Source organism: Cornus florida, unplaced genomic scaffold, assembly GCF_030987335.1.
Source record: "Cornus florida cultivar Cherokee Brave unplaced genomic scaffold, ASM3098733v1 CherokeeBrave_3.0.0_Hap2_Chr01, whole genome shotgun sequence".
NCBI classification, from domain to species: Eukaryota; Viridiplantae; Streptophyta; class Magnoliopsida; order Cornales; family Cornaceae; genus Cornus; species Cornus florida.
Window position 1 is genome coordinate 94213370 of NW_026775571.1, and position 10868 is coordinate 94224237.

General features: G+C 36.4%; 1 pseudogene; it reads right to left on the reverse strand.

Moving 5' to 3' along the window:
• Window positions 1-4795: 4795 nt before the first annotated feature.
• Window positions 4796-10213, reverse strand: LOC132307111 (G-type lectin S-receptor-like serine/threonine-protein kinase At4g27290; annotated as a pseudogene).
• Between the last annotated feature and the right edge of the window lie 655 nt (window positions 10214-10868).

A 10868-nucleotide genomic window follows, 5' to 3' on the forward strand; every position in this document is an offset into this window, starting at 1 on the left:
ATAAAATTTTATAATGACAGCAAATATTACCAAACATATTTCGAACTTTTACTTTACTACCATACATTAACAAAAACAAAGCAAAAGCGTTAGCCAAACATGCCCTTAGAGTCTATGAGCCCTCGGAATTGCACATTTTTTCCTATTAGTCCAAATATTAATTCACTTCATAAAGCTTACAAAGTCGTACAATTATTGTGATACATGATGGTTAGTCAAGCGAAATTTATATCCCTGTTGACTCCCAAAAGCGGTCTAATTTGTTTATTGCCCTTTTTCAAAACTTGTGGAAGAATTTTGTAGACTCAAACACCATTTTTCCTCTTGAAGCCAATAAAAAAGACAGCTTTTAGGGTGACCTATTCAACATTACATTTCTATTTCAATATATATATATATATTTATATTTTTTAATGGCAAATAAAACTCACATCCTATTAACAACCCAGCTTATATGGCTGAGGTAAAGCTAAAATCATATTGGACCGTCAAATGTCTATTAATCAAGAAAGAGACAAAGGGTTGGACCGCCACATGTTTATGTATCGAGAAAGAGAAAAAAATGATTATATTAGGCGAGGACCACATGATCCCAAACTATATCCTAAGTTATTCAGCATGTTATTAATGCTACGTTTAGTGTGGAGGAATGGAATAAAATGGAATGGAATGCCCATTCCAACCATTCATTTGTTTGGTATGTAACTTAAAATGGGAATGGTCATTCCATTGGAATGAAAATCCATTCCTGAGAATGAAAATCCATTCCATAACTAAACCTATGGAATGATCATTTCATTCCTAAGTAATTTATTTTAAAAAATCGACTTCTCAAAACACTCTCATATTCCAAGTCCACAATCATCTCCGCCTTTCACCACCACCACCACCACCACCACCACTGCCTTCCACCAACACCAACTTTCACCATCGCCCACCACTTTCCACTACCACCACCGCCATCGTTTTTCACCACTGCCACCACCTTCCACCACCACCACTGCTACTGCCTTTCACTACCACCAGCACCACCTTTCACCACCATCACCACTATCGCCACCGCCTTTAACCACCGCTACCGCCACCGTTTGCAACAACCACCATCGCCGCCTTTTATCACTGCTACCACCACCACCTTCCACCACCAACATTGCCATTGCCTTTCACCACCTTCCACCACCACCGCTGCCATTGCCTTTCACTACTGCCACCACATTCCACCACCACCACTGCTACTGCCTTTCACTACCACCACCACCTTCCACCACCGCCACCGCCACAGCCCCCCACCGCCACCACCGCCGTAACCACCTTTCACGACCACCGCCGCCGCTTTCCACAACCACCAACAACGCTGCCATCGCCTTCTACCACCTTCCATCACCACCACCTTCCACCACCGCTACCACCTTTCACCACCACCACCGCCACCACTACCACCATTGCCGCCCGCTTTCCACCACCATCACCATCCTCACCACCTTCCACCACCACCACCACCGCCACTTCCACTGCCTTCCACCACCACCATAGTCACACCACTATCTCCTTCCACCACAACCACCACACTACTGCCACCGCCTTCCACCACCACTGCTGCCACCAATTTCCACCATTGCAACCACCGCCACCTTCCAACACCACCACCTACACTACTACTGTTTTCCACCATCCACCAAACTATTTATTTTTAAAAAATTATTAGAGAATATCATTTTGTTAATTTAATTTAATTTATTTGTTACTAAGAGGGATATTTTGGAGAATTCAATTACAAATTTATTCCATTCTAAATTTTAAATTGGTCCAACCAAACAGTAGAATAGTTATTATCATTTCATTCCTACACATTTCATATTTACAATTAAACAATAGAATGAGAATGACCATTCCATTCCCACTTGTATTCCATTCTATTCCTGCACACCAAACGTAACATAAGCGAATGGGAAGCTATTGTTAAAGTTTTGGGCTTTGACAAACATTTCCCTAGTGCAAATTATTTATTAATGAAAAACTGTTTGCAAGTTAAGGCACATTTATTTCTTTCAAGTTATCTTAATTCATATTTACTTTTATTGCTTTTAGAGGAGAGGGTCATTCTAGCTCTCACTAATCTAGTTTCTGAGTTAATTCAACACAACAAATATGGTCATTCTAATTCTCACTAGTTTCCTAACTAAATATTACGCTCCGCATCAAAGGGGGTTTGAATGAATCTAAGGCTACACCTAAGTTTGAAAAGGTCTAAGTCTGTGACATATTAAACAGCCATGCATAGACCCTACACTGTGGGCTGATGAATTTATTGTGCATACATATATTACATATAATTCAATTGGCTTTGTGTGTGCAGGCCTGTCAATCCGGTCCGAATTTGATTTGATAAGTTGGATATGAATTGAATATTTATTTTGATAGTTCGAATCCGTTAATAATTTTTTGATCCAACCAATATAATATATATTATGTTATACATATATTACCTATCATTCAATTGCTGTGGAATTGATGAAAAAATTAATCAAAAATGTTGTGTACTTTATTATGCATAGTATTGGAACTCTTAATTATATCAATTTTCTTCCTTCTATTGAAATTTATTTATTTATTATTTTTTTCTGGTCTTTCTTGTGGTTTGTCTGTGTGTGAACTAAAAACAAATGTCTAATTTCTACTCTGTTTTTGTACATTTTTTTTTTTTTGCCCTTCTCTTTCTTTCTCACTTTTTTTTTTTTTTTTTTTTTTTTTTTTTTTTTTTTTTTTTTTTTCCTAATGTATTTTAAATTTTTTTAATAAAAATATACTTGTTAACTAATAGGGTTATTGGATTGGATATTGAATTAGATATCCTATAAATTACGAAATTGGATATTGATTCAATAACGGACTAAGAAGTAATCAATGGGCCAGTGGTATAGCGATATCAGCTCCCTCTTACCTCCCAAAGGAGGTCAGAGGTTGAAATCTCAGAAGAGACAAATGTGTGTGAGTCCTAATTAGAAAAAAATAATAATAAATAAATAAATAAAAAGTATGGTCACTCTGTCGACGGTGTCCACCTAAATTTTCATTTTTTTTGGGAACGGATGCTGCCTGAATACGTGAAGACACAGCGAGCGAGGACATGACGGGCCTATTTGTGATATATATTTTTTTTTATTGCAAATTTTAAAATTTAATGGAGTAAAAATTAAAAAATACAAATTAGACTTAGAAGCCCCAAAACAACATAAGCCCATTTGTATTTTTTTCTTTTTGTTCTTTTCCTTGAAACTTTGTTTCTTGCTTCTCAAATCAAATCAATAAAAAAGAATTTTGTTGACTCAATCAAAACACCATTTTCTCCTCTTGAAGCCAATAAAAAGACAGCTTTTTAGGGTGACCTATTCAACATTACATTTCTATTTCAATATATATATTTATACTTTTTAATGGCAAATATAACTCACATTCTATTAACAACCCAGTTTATATGGCTGAGATAATTCTATTAACAACCCAGTTTGTATGGCTGAGATAAAGTTACGTAAAATCATATTGAATCGTCAAATATCTCTTAATCAAGAAAGAGACAAAGGTTTGGACAACCACATTCTATGTATTCAGAAAAAGACAAAAGTGATCACATGATCCTAAATTATGTAATAATTTCTCTCCTAAAAACGCATCAACGATGTCCTAAGTTATTCATGTCACTAAGTGTCGCCATTGTTGAAGTGTTGGGCTTTGAAAAACATTTCCCTAGTGCTAATTATTTATTAATGAAGAACTGTTTGCAAGTTAAGGCACATTTTTTTCTTTCAAGTTATCTTAATTCACATTTACTTTATTGCTTTTAGAGTTAATTCAACACAACGGAGAGGGTCATTCTAGCTCTCACTAATCTAGTTTCAGAGTTAATTCAACATAACAGAGAGGGTCATTATAGTTCTCACTAGTTTCCTAGCTAAATATTATGATTTCGAACCAAATTCAGTCTGAATCTGATTTGATAACTTGGATATGAATTAAATATTCATTTTGATAGTCGCAATCCGTTAATAATTTGATCCAACCAATATAATATATAGTATTATGTTTTAGACATCATTCAATTGGTGAGCAATTGATGAAAAAATTAATCAAAAATGTTGTTTACTTTATTACTTTAGTATTGGAACTCTTAATTATATCAGTTTCTTCCTCCTATAGTTTTTTTTGTCACTCTTTCTTAGGGTTTATCTGTGTGTGTAACTAAAAATCAATGTCTAATTTCTACTCTGTTTTTGTTCTTCCTTTTTTTTTTTTGGCCCTTCTCTTTCTTTCTCACACTTTTTTTTTTTAAAATTTTTTTTAATAAAAATATACCTGTGAAAGAATAGGGTTATTGGATTCCGATAAAGTACAAAATTGAATATTGATTCAATAACACACTAGGAAGTATGGTCACTCTGTTGACGGTGTCCGCCTAGATTTTCAAATCTTTTTCTGTTTTTGGAATGGATTTGGCCTGAATACATGAAGACACAACGACGACGGGCATCTTTGTGATTTTAATTATTTATTTATTTTCGGTGAAGCCTTGTTCTTTCTTCCCATATCATTTTTACATGATTTAATAAATCTTTTGGAGTTCTTTCAAAACTATATAGAGTCTGTGAGCCCTCGGAATTGCGCATTTTTTTTTCCTATTACTCCAAACAACTGGGCAAGAAATATTAATTCACTTCATAAAGCTCACCCTTCTTGTCAATTTCTATCTTACAAAGCGGTCTAATTTGTTTATTGCCCTTTGTCAAAACTGGTGGAAGAATTTTGTAGACTCAAAACACCATTTTCTCCTCTTGAAGCCAATAACAAAAGACAGGTGCTTAAAATCATATTGGACCGTCAAATGTCTCTTAATCAAGAAAGAGACAAATGGTTGGACCGCCACGTCTATGACCGCCACATGTAAAGCATATACACATATACACACTTTGCCCCGTATCAATTCTTATGCCTCATTACAAACACATATATGATGTTAGTTCTACCGACCCTCTGCTGTTGAAATGGTCATCTTATTTATTGTACAACTTCTTTCCTCTAGCTGAGACTCTGTCTCACAAGGGCTTATATCTGTGTAGAAACCAGGTTGCTTTGGCTGGGGCAACAATGTGCCCTCACTATCAAACATTGAGAGCACAGAGGACATCGTTGGCCTGTCTTCAGGCCGTCGCTGCACACACAAGAGGCCGACCTGTATGCATCTTAATACTTCCGACATTGGAAATGAATCCTCCATTTGTGGATCTATTAGCTCAAAGGCCTTCCCTTCAATTAGTAATTTCCATGCCTGACACATCATATATCATGCAATAATTAACCTTACAGAAGAACTGCAAAGTGGAAGAAAAGCAATTTTAACAATGAACTTACATGTCCAACAAGGTTGTGGTGATGGTCTGGATGATGGAATTGTCTGTTCTTTTTGCCACTCACTATTTCCAAAACTAGCACTCCGAAACTAAACACATCTAATTTCATGGAAAAGAGGCCATTGATGACATATTCTGGAGACATGTAACCACTATGCCATTGTAAGAAAAATAAAGAAATTAATCAACCAAAATTATCTTATATGCATGTACCATAAAAAAAAAAAAAAAAAAAAAAAAAAAAAAAAAAATTGGCACTTACTAGGTTCCAACCACCCTTCCAGTTTTTGCAAGTAATTGATCTCCTGCAAAAGCTCTGGCAATGCCAAAATCTGATATCTTTGGATTCATATCTTTGTCTAGTAGCACATTGCTCGCTTTTAAATCTCTGTGAATAATCCTCAATCTTGAATCCCGATGAAGATAAAGAAACCCTCGAGCAATCCCCACGATGATATCAAACCGTCTCTTCCATTCAAGTAAATTACTTGCGTAGTTTGGGCCACCTTCAAAAAATAATAATAAAAAAAAATGTGTTTGTAAAATAGAAAGCAACTTTATCCAAAACTCATCTTTGTTAATTTTATTTTTCGCATTATTATGAAATTCAATTCAAGTAAGTTTGAGAGCCAAACCAAAAATAAAGGAGTTCAAGCTTCCGTTGGGCATATACTCATAAATTAACATTCTCGCTTCTCCTTCAATGCAGCATCCCAAAAGCCTTACAAGATTTCGATGTTGTAGTTTTGCAATCAATAAAACCTCATTTTTAAATTCATGGAGTCCTTGTTTTGAATTCTCTGAAAGCCTCTTCACTGCAATCTCTTGTCCAGATGCTAGTTGACCCTATAAAATCATTTTAATATAAGACTTTTTCAGCTATCACACCAAAGATTGGAGTTTTGCTTCATACATGAACGAACACACATACACAAGAAACACTCTCCACACACACACACACCATGTGTTAATCATTAAATACTTCAACTTGAGATTACCTTGTATAGCACAGATACACAAGAACATTCTATCTGTATATATATACACACACCACATGTAAATCATATTACATACTTCAACTGAGATTACCTTGTATACAGGTCCAAAACCACCCTCTCCAATCTTATTTAAATCGGAAAAATTGTTTGTTGCTTCCGCGACGGTGATCATATTGAAAATAGGTAATTCCATATTTTCTTCATCTCTGGCTTGAGAGTCTGATACCATTCCTGTTAATCACAATAGGTTCAGTAATATAGAACACGTACTATTTTGGATCATAAGAACATTTCCAAACATAAAACTGGAACTTTTGGCCAGTTTTGATCTGAAGAATATGGTCAAAATAAATCCCCAAAATTTTTAAACTTCCAAAACAGAATATGGTCAATAAAGTTTTAATCACTGCAATAAAAATACTCTGCTGTAGTCTATACATTTATAATCTGAATGTTATACTAGGAAGTTTGCATAAAACGCATTTTCATTTTTCTGCTCTTATACAAAAATGCAATTCATAACTTGTCTTTGAGACTTTTCAATTGAAGCAACCATTAGTCAGCGAAAGTACAATTATAAACAAGAAAATCACTTAAATTTGCTGGCAGCTTGGACTTCTACTTTTGAATAAAATTCTTAAGTACTTAAAAAGTTGGATTTTTGCAATAAACGTTGTAATTTTACCTTGTCTCCATGCTTTCTTCTTCCATATTATGCAAGAAGCAACAAGAAGCATTACTATAGCTACTGATACAACAATCATCACCAACACCAGTGCCTTGATCTTCTTGGAATTTGATATTAATTCTACAAAACAATTCAATTAGAAAAACAATCCAAGAAAGATTAATGGGTTAATCAACTTGATTTTAGTGTAATCTTCAACTAAAAAACAAGAGAAATATACCTCCTAGGTCAGAAGCTGTAACCCGAATGTATAATTTTTGAGTGCTAGATTCTATTAACCGTTTGATATCAATCAAGTCCCCATACCACAGCAAGCAACCACTTCCCCCTCCAGTAACATCTGAATTAGCATAAGCTGTACAAGAACAGTTCTTCAAGCACTCCAGTTTACAATCGTTAAGGCTCATACTAGCATTAATCCTAAACTCCAAGGAATTCGGCATTTTGATACCCTTTATCTCTTTAAATCCTTCTCCTTTGGAACAATTCAATGGTTGTTTCCTCATACACCCACCAGACCAAATCGATATCTCCCAATCTTGTGCTACTCTGGGTACATATCCAGTCAAACAGCTGCAAATCCTATAATCACTGATTGTGCAAATACTATTTGAGCCACACTGGCCATAATTATCACATGGGTCTTTAGGCAAACCAAGCGTGACAATCCATGCAAGGCTAATATTGTTCCATACATAACGTTGAATTGAACCCGAAATAGTTAAGACTAACCTTGTAAGAATAGATTCATTCTTGACATCATACTCATAATACATCTCCTCTGAATTTGTGATGAACTTGAAACTGATTCGCTTGGATTGAAAATGGAGCCCGCTGAATTGCTCACCATTCCACAATCCGCTTCGAAACTTCTTGATAGAGCCCTTATAGATGACAAGTTGTGGAAACCCACGAGAATCCATGCCACCGGTAAATTCTCCAGGAGAAGGGCATCTGCACTCTTCCACGGTGTTAAATACCGGTCCAAACCATTTTTTGAATCGGTTCCTAACTTCATTCCTGCTAGCAGGGTATCACAAGGATGATCAAAGCTTTGCCAAATATAACCATCTCTGCTTTCATCATGTCTCAAAACCAGATTTCCCGAGTCTAAGAGCTGTGCAACACCACTTGATTTTAATGATGAATCCTTCTTATATTAGTAGACCAGACAACTCTTTCTGTATGGTCTTGAAGAATCAAATTTCCATCATCACCAATCTTCAGAATTCCTGATGAATCATTAAGCGGGTTATCGCGGTTTGCAACCCAGACTACAGTTTGAGTTGGGATGCTGTCAAACCATATTCCCAAGTATTGGTTTCTGGAATTGGTGGGACTGAAGAAGCCAAGCCGGAACTTTTTTCCGGCAGATACTAAGGTCATGGTTCCATTGATTGACTGGTATTGACTTAGATGATCATCTGCTAAGGAGATATCTGTAAGGTACAAAAATATGAAAGCAAACATGTAATAGAATATAGCAAAGAAGTGTATACCCATTGACAAGAACAGTTGTGAGTGTTGTGATGCTATGCCAATTATATTATCATTTCCTAACTAATTTACGGTCATTGAGCTTTGCTCGTCTCCCAAATTTTCTGAGATCTGGTAAACAAAATCTATAGTCAATTTAACATCTTTATTGCATAATTTGTCAACTCCAGATGTAACACGGCATGTGAAAATAGAATTAAATGTCAATTAGTCACTCCTAGCAAATTTTTTTTTTGACAAACTCCTAGCAACACATTACATCAGGACGGTTAATGAAGATAATTTGTTAGTTCAATTTTAAGCACCTCCATTACTGGTTTAACAAATTTTACCAATTCATGTCATGCCTTTATGTAGTAAAAGTGTGCATTAAATTGAAAAGAAGAAAAACTGTGCGAGAAAGGAAAACAAGGTTTGACCTTTGACGTGGGATCGAATTATATGTGGAGATGCAAGATTTCTGAGGTCCTATATATATATATATAATGATAAAACTTACAAAAATAAATAATTAATTATTTCATTTCCCACGCTTTCTCGGTGGCCAAACAGTAAGTAACCAAATTAGACAAGAAATGAACAAATAAAACAGAAAGATGTTGGGAAATTACAATTCTAATCTTGAGGTGAGATGAGAATCGACCAAGAATGGGCCTCTCTGCAGGTGCTTCCTTGGATTTAGCTACATTTGGAGGCATTCTATTTCCAAATTTCTGTAGAGATAGAGCAACTTTTGATGTGCTTTCTAGGGTTTTGTTCGTTAAATGATTGTGTGTCTAGTCTAGCGAACCAGAGACCCCATAACTTATGAGTAATACTTGCATCCTGCGCAGGGAAGATGAAGTTTATGCTCCCTGTTGACGTGGCCACCCCTGAGAATGACATTTGTCCAAAATTAAATAACTGCATGAAGATGGGTAAGACCCATTTTTGCGGGTTAAACCCGTTTGATTATCAGTCAAATGCTTCACCTTTGCAAAGATCCTCCTCCGATCAAACCAGTCGTTGACGGCGGCCCCTCCACTTTCGCACTCATCATCTCTGTCTGAATCTGTTACTATGGAGTACTGATTTTCTTGACTCCTTTGTTTACTTTGTTTTTTTGATTCATTTAGAGATATATATAGTTATTCAAATGATTTTGATGGAGGGATGGAACATAAAAAAGAGGGACGGGAGATTAAGATAAAGAAGAATGCGATCCAAATAAAAGGGAAGGCAGAAAAAGAAATTGAAGATGCGGAGGAGGATATGGTGGAGAGGATCTACGCCGTCGTCTTTTTGTTTTTCTTTTTTCTTTCGGAAAAAAAAAAAATAGGAATCAATTTTTTTTTACCTCTCTTTTTTCATCCACCAGCCTTAAACCAGTGCCTTGTTCATAACCAGATCTTCCTTTGAACGAAAAGAGCAATTTATGACAAGTATTTTCACTCTAAATTTGCCAACTTCAATCTAAATAACCAGATCTGGTCACCACCGTTATGGCCGTCCTCTTCCAAGAAAACCTCTTCTTTGACGGCGCCGCCTCTGATTTCTCCTCCACCCCGCAAACTCGCTCACAGATTACCGTCCTTCACCGTCCTCATCTCTGCCGGACTCTTGCATCGCCGTTTCTCTTCACCATTCTCATAATGGGTCTTGCCCATCTTAATGCAGCTTTTTAGTTTTGGACAGGTGTCATTCTTAGGGGTGGCCACGTTAGCAGGATGCAAGCATTACTCATAACTTATTATATGCCCAACTGTCGATCGAAATGGTTACTCATGGCTAGGGATGTCAATTTTTATCGCCCCGTCGGGGCTCCACTCCGTATGGGAATACTTTTTATACCATTGGGGCGGGCATGGACACAAATTTTGTACCCGTTGTGGGTCACGGGGCGGGTAAGTTTTTAGTACACATATCATAGGGGCCTTGCCCCGCCCCGCCCCGCCCCGCCCCGGTAAGCATATAACTATATTATATATATATATAATATTAATAACTTATTTTAGCAGCTTACCGAGTTAACTTGGTATTAAATTTGTTTTTGTTTTGATTATGGTGGAAGTTGACGTTTAGAACTTTTTGTGATTTGGTTTTTATTTTTGTTAGGATACATAATTTTATTTATGTTGTGCCATTCCCAGGCTTTCCACATTTAAATAGCACGAGCTTAAGTTTCAAAACGTGAGAGAAAAAAATTTGTTAACGGGGCGGGCACGGGGCACAGTATTTCCCAACGGAGCGGGGCTGGACATGAAAATCTAACCCGTCGCGGGTCTCGGGGCGGGTATGGACTTG